The sequence below is a fragment of the Lytechinus variegatus genome, chromosome 1, assembly GCF_018143015.1.
Source record: "Lytechinus variegatus isolate NC3 chromosome 1, Lvar_3.0, whole genome shotgun sequence".
Taxonomy (NCBI): Eukaryota; Metazoa; Echinodermata; class Echinoidea; order Temnopleuroida; family Toxopneustidae; genus Lytechinus; species Lytechinus variegatus.
The window spans coordinates 40,552,547-40,563,413 of NC_054740.1; the positions used below are offsets into that span (position 1 = coordinate 40,552,547).

Genomic DNA, 10,867 nt, shown 5'->3' on the forward strand with positions numbered 1-10,867 from the left:
TACGAATGATGTTTGTTGAATAAGAGATTTGCATAATATTGTGAATAATAATAAATCATAATTTTAAGATAAATCAGGTTTACCTTCCTGTCATTTTGTCCCTCCTCCACTTTATCCTTCTTTTCTTCTTCTTTTCTTCTTCTTCTTTTTCTTCTCCTCCTCCTCCTTCTTCTTCTTTTCCTCCTCCTCCTCCTTCTTCTTATTCTCCTCCTCCTCCTTCTCCTTCTTCTTCTTCTTCTTCTTCCTCTTCTTTATTCTTCTTTATAACTTTTACGTGTTTTCTTTTATCTTCTCCTAGCTTCTATTTCCCTTTATTGTATACTTGGGGCAAGGGAGGTGTGTGGGTGTTTGTGTGTGTGTGTGTATGGATGGGACCGGGGGATGGGATCATATGGGTATGTGTAGGGGCATTATTATCACTGGCAAACGCCATTTGTTACTATTGTGGTTATTATTTAGGCCACTGACGAGCTGTCATGTTGCCAAGAGCAACTTTGAATTGTAGAATGCATAAAATCCAATGCATTGATAGGCTATTCTATTTCTTGAATGGGTAAAACGATTCAGCCCTAAATCAATGAATGCTCCCGAATGTTTAAGACTGATGGACTTTTTTGTAATTAAATGGACCACTCGAACCTGCATTCTTGTAACTGAAACGTAACAAAAAAAAATGTAGCTGTGTCAAGAACCGTATCAAGTATATGGTAAGGTGCACCGAGTGACGAAACAATGGCGTGTGCTATTTTTGATGAGTTTAGTTAGATATCCAGTTAAAAAAGGCACATGTTAGGCAAAGGCAAGCAACTGATCATGATTGGAAATACTGTGCTCAAAACAGGCATATAGAGCTTTCATCCCGCCCTGGATTTTGCCATTTCGACGAGGAAATTAAAGCCTTGATCTTAGTGCGGTCTTCATTTTTCTCGCCGAGCTGTAAGTTCCAATTATCGTTGTTGTTTCGTTTAATATTCAGTTTTACCTCCTTCATATCAATATCATGAGGGCCCTGTTACACAAAGCTTGGCGATTGATTGTGGGGCTATTGTTTATGTTGATCACACACAATAATCGATATAAATCAATCGTGGAAATCACCCCGAGGATGATTCGCTATGCGTCATGTTTATAAAGAGCTAAAAACTCAGAATTTTCGCGTCATGTTTTCTTCATTTTAGCTGTATTTAAATATAATGAGAAAAATCAGCCCGTGATGGACCCTCGTCCTCGTGGGAAGATCCTATCTCTGTCACTGATATCCCATCAATCGGTTGATTTTTTTTTAAACAGTTTCCAAGATTGCGTATGTTCATCAGGGGCGGATCCAGGATTTCGAAATAGGGGGGCGCCAGCGGCGAGGGAGCGAGGCGACCGAGCGGGGGGAGGGTGTGGAAAAATGCACACTTAAATCACTGTAACTTCATGAATAAAAGACACATACTGACTCATTTAGGAGCTGGTTTCCAGTCACACACCGTATAAGCGGTCATTCAAAATATACATTTGGCAAAGGCTCTTCACTTGCTTGCATCGTGTGATTGAAACGTCAAATTTAAATGATACGAAACTGAGACTTGTAATCGATAAGTTCCGAATAATCCATTCTGTTTATTGTCATTTGTGTATTTACATTGTGTGTTTCAAACAAGAATTGTTTAGTCGTATGGCAACATGCATAAAATTTGGTTCTTTTTTCCCCAAAATGCACAGTAAATTGTTACAAACTACAGAAAAAACGACATCATCTTCTGGTAATCAACCTTTTCCCTCGTATTATTTTCAAATCATCTTCAATAATCCAGTCATTCTGCACAACCTCAAAGTAATATAATGCTTCTTAAGGGGATTCTCATCATTTTTATTGTTTACGTTCAAAGTCTCTCATCGCGTTGCCATCTTAACTTATGACCAGCCAGGATGAAATTGTATTTATATTTATTTTAACATAAGATAATCAATTTTTTCGAAGCACTTGTTAAAACTATACCACAAATAATTAAATAAGGTCAATGATAAAATGCTAGAAAATACATGTAAGCAGCTTTGATATCCAGTCCATAATTGTATAAGTTATAAGTTACTTTTTAACAATACACAATGTGTCCTCGGGACGTTTTTCCCCAGCACGAAAGTATTTTTATTCTCCCCCCCCCCCCCCCCCCCCCCGTCACATAAAATCTTCGCTCCTTACGCTGACATATAGCTGCCTATACACAGCAAACGCGGAGTGGGGTCGACTGGTGATTGAGAATATACAATTTTGCTCCTTGATAATTCGTTGGAATGATTGCTTCGGCGAAACTTAGTTGGGGCGCCCTGGATAATATGCCTCTGAATCTACCAGAAAGTGTAAAAGTTAGTTTACATTAAATACAAATATGTCTGAACAGTGGCGTACCGTGGGTCACGGCATTGGGGGGCACCAGCAAAAATTTCGGGTCACTTAGGGAGCGCGCGAAGCGCGCTCAGTTGTCAGGTATACTGACCTAATAGAGAAATTTTAAGGACATGCAGTGCCATCAAACGGATATGTATCTCACTGATTAAATAATGCGAGCGCGAAGCGCGAGCTGAAAATTTTTGATATTGACGGCTAAATATTGACATCATAAGCAAATTGTTTTGTAATCATGATACTTATCTGTCTCGCTAAACAAACAATGCGAGCGCGAAGCGCGAGCTAAAATTTTTGTATATATTGACCCTAAACAAGAAAATTTTAAGGATTATATTTTAGAATCCATTAAGAGTATAATTATCTCACCATAGTCATCTAATGCTATTGCCATCCTTTGCTGATTTTGTTAGAATTACTTGAACACAGTCATGAAGCACCTTTTGTAGTCATGTAATCATGGTTATCATACGCATCTTACTAATCAAATACTGCAAGCGCAAAAGCGCAAGCTGAAAATTTAGGAAATATAGACCTGAAGAGGGGCATTCTAAGGGTTGTTTGTAGGAATTCTCTAAGACCCTACGTATTTGACTAACCAAATGATGCGAGCACGAAGCGCGAGCTGAATTTTTTGTATATATTGACCACAAACATGGATATTTTAAGGACTATAGTTACGAATCCATTAAGACAGAGTATACATATCTCACCATAGTCATCTAATGCGAGTGCCAAGCGCTTGCTGATTTTGTTAGAATTACATCTAAACACATGGAGCACTTTTTGAAGTCATTGTAATCTTGATTATTATACGCATCTCACTAATGAAATACTGCGAGCGCGAAGCGCGAGCTGAAAAATCTAGGAAATTCAGACATGAAGAGGGGCATTCCAAGGCTTGTTTGTAGGAATTCACTAAGACCCCACGTATTTCACTAACCTAATGATGCGAGCGCGAAGCGCGAGTTAAAATCTTTTGATATTCAGAAAATTGACATTTTAATGGCGGATTTTAGGAGTTCATGAAGAGCAAAAATCTCACCAATCCACTAATGCGAAAGTTAGCACGGACAGGAAATGTTTTATATTAAGACCTTAAAATAGGGCAATAACTTTCAGTAGTCATGAAAAATAAGAATATATCACTACTTAAAACAATAATAACTCTAATTGAGAGGAAATATATTATTTTGTTGTATATTGATTTGAAAACGGGAGGCTTTAGTACAGCAGGTTTATATATCTCGTTAAAAGTCTATGCGAGCACCAGGAACAATGAAGACACAATTAAGCAAATAATGTTTCATAAAGTTGTGAAAAAATGCTTCGTATGTTATATAATATAACACTATGATAACAACAATTTCTTCTTTCCCCCACTACGTTTCTCTTCATTTTCCCTCTTTTTCTCCCTTTCCCCGTTTTTTTTTTTTTTTTTTTTTTGGGGGGGGGCAGCCGATGGGGGGGGGGGCACGTGCCCCCCCATGCCCCCCGTAGTTACGCCACTGTGTCTGACCTATACATTTCAGTGAAAACGTACATGACCAAGGCAGAATGATAATGCTGCGCACGCGGCGCCCGATATAGGGCTTCATCTTTGAGTGAAGAATAATCTCGGGGATAGACATTATCATTCGCATCGTTGACACTTTCTCTCGCGATCTGTTACTTACAATTTACATGTATTTTGCCATAAAGACGGACAAACGCATGCCCGGGGCGCCCCCCTCTGGATCCGCCACTGATTCATTTATTTCAGTGTACCTAGGATAAAAGTGTTGATCAAATGCTTGCAGACGGTCATGTGCCGTGACCAGGCATTGAACCCCGGACTGATATTTTGTTTACCCTAACAGCACTGATTATTTAAGATGGTCTTATAGAAATAACCAGTGCTCTTGACATACACGTTTCCCTGGTCGCGGAGGGGGTGGCTTCTGGGCTATGCCTCCTAGCCCGCCCCCCCCCCCCCCCCGGCAAAAAGGGGAGGGGAATGAGAACATGGAAATGGAGGGAAAAGGGGGAGAGAATATGAATAGAAATAGGAAGGACATAGAAAAGGGAGAAAGAAAAGGGGGAGGAGAGAGACAAGAGAGAGAGATAAGAAGAAGAAGGAAAGGGAAAAGAGGAAGGGAAAGGGAGAAAAGAAAAGGGAGACAGAGAGAGCCAGGGAGAAATAGCGGCATGGGGCACAAAATTGATCTTCTCCTGGGGGAAGGGTTCCAAATAAATCTCTTTCATGAAGGACTGGTGCCATGTGGATATTAAACTTATTATTAAACAAATTGGTCCGAAAATATGGGGCGTCAAATTGGCTTAAAATAGGGGGGGCACCAAATTGATCTTACATTTGGAGGAGGGGTACCAAAGTGGTCTTGAATCAAGGGGCATTGAGGTGATTTTCAACTTAGGGACGCCATATTGATCTTAAGCTTGAGGGGCACCAAACCGACGCGAAAGTAAGGGGCGTCACATTGGTTTGAGAATTAGTGGCGCCAAAATTACCTTACGTGGGGGTGTTAATTAAATTTTTTGATGAGATACGGAAGCGCTAAAATGGTCTTAAAATTAAGGGTGACAAATTAATCATTGAATTATTATATTAACCTTAAACTTGAGGGACGCTAAACTGGCCCGAAGGGGGGGGGCAAAATAAGCATCAATTTGATGCTGAATGGGTCAATATTTTAACTTTTCTGATCTTCTCAAATGTAATCCCCCCCAAAAAAACTTCGATTTACACATATGTCAGGTCAAATATAACAGCAATTAAAAAAAATGGCAAGCAATATTACGAGCGAAGCAAGTTAGCAAAAAGCTTGTACCTTTTCAAAATAAAAAAAAATCTTATTGTACGTATCATAGTTCACCCCTTTCTTTTTCTTTCTTTTTCCATTGATCCTCAAGGACCCCCCCCCCCCACTATTAAAATTAGAAATGTCACAACTTTTCTATTTACATCCGATTTTGATGAGATTTTCAGTGTTTAGCCAGTTTTATTTTTATGTCTACATTCAAATCAGTTCACTGGGGCGGACTTGCCCTTAATTTAAATAAAAAAAACCTTGTAGGGGAGATTGATAGGCCTATAATTATTGTGACCCACCAATTCTTAAATGAAATGGTTTACTGCACAGCAGGGGATGCGATCCGGGGGGCGGGGGGCACAGTGTCCCCCACTTTTTGAAGCACTGAAAAGTGCCCTTTTTACGCAAGAAAAATGTCCCCTCACGAACGTGTACTGTGCTCTTTTCATCGGAAGAGGACCTTTTTTCGGTCTTTCCAAGTGCTCTTTCTTGTATAAGTGCCATGTTCTTTCCCCAAAAATGCCCCCTCACGGACCTGAGCCCTTTAAGAGAAGGGCCCGTTTTATGAGTTAGTATGTGCCATATCTCGAATCTGCATGTGCCCCTTTTTACCCAAGAAAAGGCCTCTTTCACCTGAGAAGGATCCGCCTATAAAAGCAAAAATTAAGTGCAGTTATTAGTGCCCCTTTTTACCCATGCAAGGAGTGCATCGAACGTGGTCTGTGCCCCTTTCATCTGAGGACCCGTTTTATGTCTGAGCAAGTGCTACCTTGCCTTCTTGTAAGTGCCCTTTCTCGAATCAGTGTCCCTTTTTACCAAAGAAAGGTGCCCCTTTCACCTGAGAATGATCCGCTTTTTGTCTGAGCGAGTGCTAGCTTGCCTTCTTGTAAGTGCACTTTCTCGTATCAGTGCCCCCTTATATCTAAAAAAGTGCCCCCCCCCCCTCCCCCACGAGCATGTTCTGTGCCCCTTCACCTGAGGACCCGTTATATGTGTTAATGAGTGCCCCTTCGCCTTCTCCGACATAGGTGCCTGTTCTTCATATCAGATAAGTTGCAGTGGCGTAGATAGGATTTTTTTCCTGGGGGGGGCACTGGGGGTCCTTCTTTTTTTAGGGGGGTGTTGTACCCACAAATGTAATAACACTTTACCCACAAATGTAATAACGCCCACAAATGTAATAACACTTTACCCATAAATGTAATAATTTTACCCACAAATGTAATAAAGCACTTTACCCACAAATGTAATAATTTTTGATCGCCCACAAATGTAAGAAATTTGGAGGGATTTTTGGCGAATCCGTTCTAACTAAAATCCTATAGTAATACGCTCAAATAGCAAAAAAGTGCAGTCTTTTTTTCCAGACCCGGTTTTTCAAAAATTATAATATAAGTCCAAAGTCTTTCTTTCCAGACCCGGTTAATTCCAAAATTATAATATAAGTCCACAGTCTTTTTTCCAGATCCGGTTGTTTCAAAAATTATAATATAAGTCGGAAGTCTTTTTCCAGATCCAGTTAATCTAAAAATTGTAAGACCAAAGTCTTTTTTCCAGATCCGGTTGTATCCAAAATTATAATATAAGTCCAAAGTCTTTTTTCCAGATCCGGTTGTTTAAAAAATCAGTGCAAAGTCTTTTTTCCAGACCCAGTTCATTCCTAAATTATAAGAAAGTTATGACATCTTAAAGTTTCCCTTAATTTCACAAAACAGTTCTATTTACATCCTGGTTGTTATGCAAATGAGAATTATGACATCATCCACTCAATATTTCTTTTGTACTTTATTATGTGTAATTTTAATTTTCTCCATTTATTTTCTTCTCTTTATTATGTGTAATTTTAATTTTCTCCATTTGTCAATTAAGTGAAACAAAGACTAATTTCTCCCTGAACGTGTGTAGTTAGCATTGTTTAATAGGGGTCCGACCACTTGACCGAAGGTCCACGAGGCCGAGGGTCCGCGAGACCGACTTTTTCCCATCATCGGTTGCCGCGGTCGAGTAGTTTAAAACGCCTCGTTGCAGCGGCGTAACAGGTGACTGTTATCGGGGAGGGGGGTCAAATAATTCCCTGTAAATAAATAGAATCAGTGGCGTTGCTAGGATTTCATTTAAGGGGGCGGTGGTGAGCACGCGAATCGTGCGAAACACGTACTGCGCGCACGAAACGCCTCTCTAGGGGGTGCAGGGAGGGGGTGTTTCTGCTTCTTACAGTATAAACTAGCGATGCCTTATTTCACTGACACTACTTAATCATTAACTCTACTCATTTAACGTTTTTTTATGGTAATTTTGCTTCATGATCTTGTGCATTTAATGTTTAACAAGAAAACTGGAAATATAGAAATATACAAACACCAACATTGAACCTTCATTATGGGCAATCCTATCTTTTTTTTTTTCATTTAAACAGAATAAGAAGAACAAGAAGGTGAAAGTTCTAAAGAAAGGAACGTACATTAATACCTGTCCTCGGGAAAATGGTCCTTCTGGGGAGTTTTCATTGGGGAGTTATCATGGGGGAGTCGCCCTCCGGAGGAGTAGTCCTCTGGGGGAGTTCTACTAAAACCCATTTTTTATTGGTGTTGTTACTATTTTTGTTATGATATCAGCAGCTGCAGCAGTAGCAGAAGTAGAAGGCGTAGTAGTAGTTGTAGTAGGAGTCGTATTCATATTCTAACCGACACTCCAAATAAATGGATGAATATTTTTCTAATACCAGACAACGTTTTATAAACAGTCCTGTATGTTAAAGTTATGTATACTATGGTATGATTTCGTTAGACGATAAAGTAAGAGAGGGGATGGGGTGTCCGATTTCGTAGTATTATGAAAATCATTTTTGCAAACTATTCCCAGTCTAATAATACTAATTGATATGAAAAAAGGGAATCTAGTAATGAATAGTTAAATAAATGAATGAATAACAAAAATGAACAATTATATGTATTAATTGATTACAACTTTGTAGCCAAAAAAAGCCACCCCCCCAAAAAAGGGGGAAACGTGAGCGAGAAAATAAAAAGGTATAGGAGAACGTAAGACGAGCGAGAGCAGACAAGGAACAATTCGAAGAAAACGTCAGAGCTTCCATGCTTCGCGCGGGAAGGAGGAAGCTCCCCTTAAAATATGGATCGCCTTTTGAGCGCTCATTATTATGTAATTCTCACACTTCGGGTGCTCATCACCGCCACCTAACATGCCTAAAATGAAATCCTAGCAAAGCCACTAATTCTGGACTTAGTTACCAGGATTTTTTTTAAACTACCCCCCCCTCTGATAACAGGCACCTGTTACGCCGCTGCAACGAGGCACCTTAAACCAATCGACCGCGGCAACAGATGAAGGGGGAAAAGTCGGTCTCGCGGACCCTCAGTTGCGTGGACCCTCGGTCTAGCGGGCTGTCACCGTTTAATACTATATGGTTCAGTCAAGTTGGTCCTTATAGTCATTTGTCAAATCTGTAAAAAAATGAAAAATTGTATAATTCAAACAATAGAAAACAAAAGAAATAGTGAGTGAAGGACATCGACTGTCTCATTAGCATGTCACAGAACTGTGTGTATCCCTGTTTTGTGAAAATGTCATAACTTTCTTAATACACATCTGATTTTGATGAAATTTTCAGCGTTATGCTTGTTTGATTTTTCTCTATTTATTCAAATCAACATTTTTCTGGGGTAAACTTGACCTCTAAGGGAAATTATTAATCTTACCAACATTCCCATTTATAAGGGATCTCATGTATTAATTGATATGTCTTTTTATATTAAATCTCTGAGCCGAGTTTTGACAAAATACTATGGAAACAAACATATTTCAGTTTACCTTGTATATCAATTTATTTACAATTCATAAAAAGGCAATTCAATGTATATTGCACTTGAGATAATATTCTGATACATCAATGTATATATGTATATTCAAATTAAATCTAAAGATTGCTCTCTGATACCAAAGTGGAGTTAGTCCGGAGTCCAGGAGCAGTTACTCCACTTTGGAGGGCAATATGAAAATTCTGAGATTAGTTCGATCCAGATTCAAAGCGGAGTACTCAACCCACTTTGAGAAGAGGGTTATAAACGGAGTTACTCCGCACCGGAAATGCGGTATGCGCTTATTGCTGTGATCTCGCCACACGTATGGCGCGAACTTGCTTGGAAACCATGGCAACGACTGCAGATACACCGCTGCGGTGCTTGCCAATATGACAGGGGGTTGAAAGTAGGTCCGCAGTACAAGCGGAACAACTCAACCCGGAGTTACTCCGGAGTAACTCCACTTCGCCTTCACTATGAAAGCGGTATGAAAAGGGTGAATCAAACATGAAAACTTGTGTTTCAACTAGGAAGCAAGTTTACTACCTGATTTGTCAATATTCAATTTGACATTATTTTATGAACAAGGGGGAATGCCTCTGGCCGTCTCACCTGCATCACGCGATTCAACATAGCAGCAGTGCTGACTTTGAAAACTACTATAACTCGCATAAGATGTTCAGTGACACTTGGTTACTCTTATTTCCACGCTTTATGAACTAGACCAATACATATACAGAGATAGGATGGTAATTTAACAAATACCCCCAATGTGGCAAAAATTCATTGACCTCACATGACCTTTGACTTTGATCACGTGACCTGAAACTTGCACAGGATATTCAGTGATACTTGATTACTCTTATGTCCAAGTTTCAAAAGTCAGATCAATAAACTTGCAAAGTTATGATGGTAATTCAACAGATACCCCCATTATGGCCAAAGTTCATTGACCTTTGACCTTGGTCATGTGACCTAAAATGCGCACAGGATGTTCAGTGATACTTGATTACTCTTATGTCCAAGTTTTATGAACTAGACCAACATACTTTCAAAGTTATGATGGTAATTCAACAAATACCCCCAATTCGGCAAAAGTCTATTGACCCTAAATGACCTTTGACCTTGATCATGTGAACTGAAACTTGCACAGGATGTTCAGTGATACTTGATTACTATTATGTCCAAGTTTCATGAATCAGATCCAAAAACTTTTAAAGTTTTGATTGTAATTCAATAGATACCCCCAATTCGGCCAAAGTTCATTGACCCCAAATGACCTTTGACCTTGGTCATGTGACGTGACACTCATGCAGGATGTTTGGTGATACTTGATTAACCTTATGTCCAAGTTTAATGACCTAGGTCCATATATTTCCTAAGTTATGATGACATTTCAAAAACTTAACCTCAGGTTAAGATTTTGATGTTGATTCCCCCAACATGGTCTATGTTCATTGACCCTTTGACCTTGGTCATGTGACATGAAACTCTAATAGGATGTTCAGTAATACTTGATTAACCTTATGGCCAAGTTTCATGAACTAGGTCCATATACTTTCTAAGTTATGATGTCATTTCAAAAACTTAACCTCAGGTTAAGATTTGATGTTGACGACGCCGCCGCCGTCACCGTCGGAAAAACAGCGCCTATAGTCTCACTCTGCTATGCAGGTGAGACAAAAACTATATCGAGAATATTTGTCATTAATCAGAACCAACAAAGAAAAAAAAGTAAAGTAAATAATTTTGGGGAGAACATCCTTAAAGGGATGGTCCAGGCTAGAGATATTTATACCTCAATAGAGTTAAATTCACAAAGCACAATGCTGAAAATTTCA

At 39.4% G+C, this 10,867-nt stretch overlaps 1 protein-coding gene across 2 annotated transcripts in view; it reads left to right on the top strand.

Annotated features, from left to right (window-relative positions):
* The first annotated feature begins 618 nt into the window (after positions 1 to 618).
* Positions 619 to 10,867, top strand: part of LOC121413989 (reticulon-4 receptor-like 2) — a 47,071-nt gene continuing 36,822 nt past the window's right edge. The window contains exon 1 of one of the 2 annotated variants that reach the window (XR_005969793.1): positions 619 to 936. The gene's annotated coding sequence lies outside the window, so the exon portion shown is untranslated. The remainder of the gene's footprint in view (positions 937 to 10,867) is intronic. The other variant, XM_041607024.1, reaches the window with a different exon arrangement.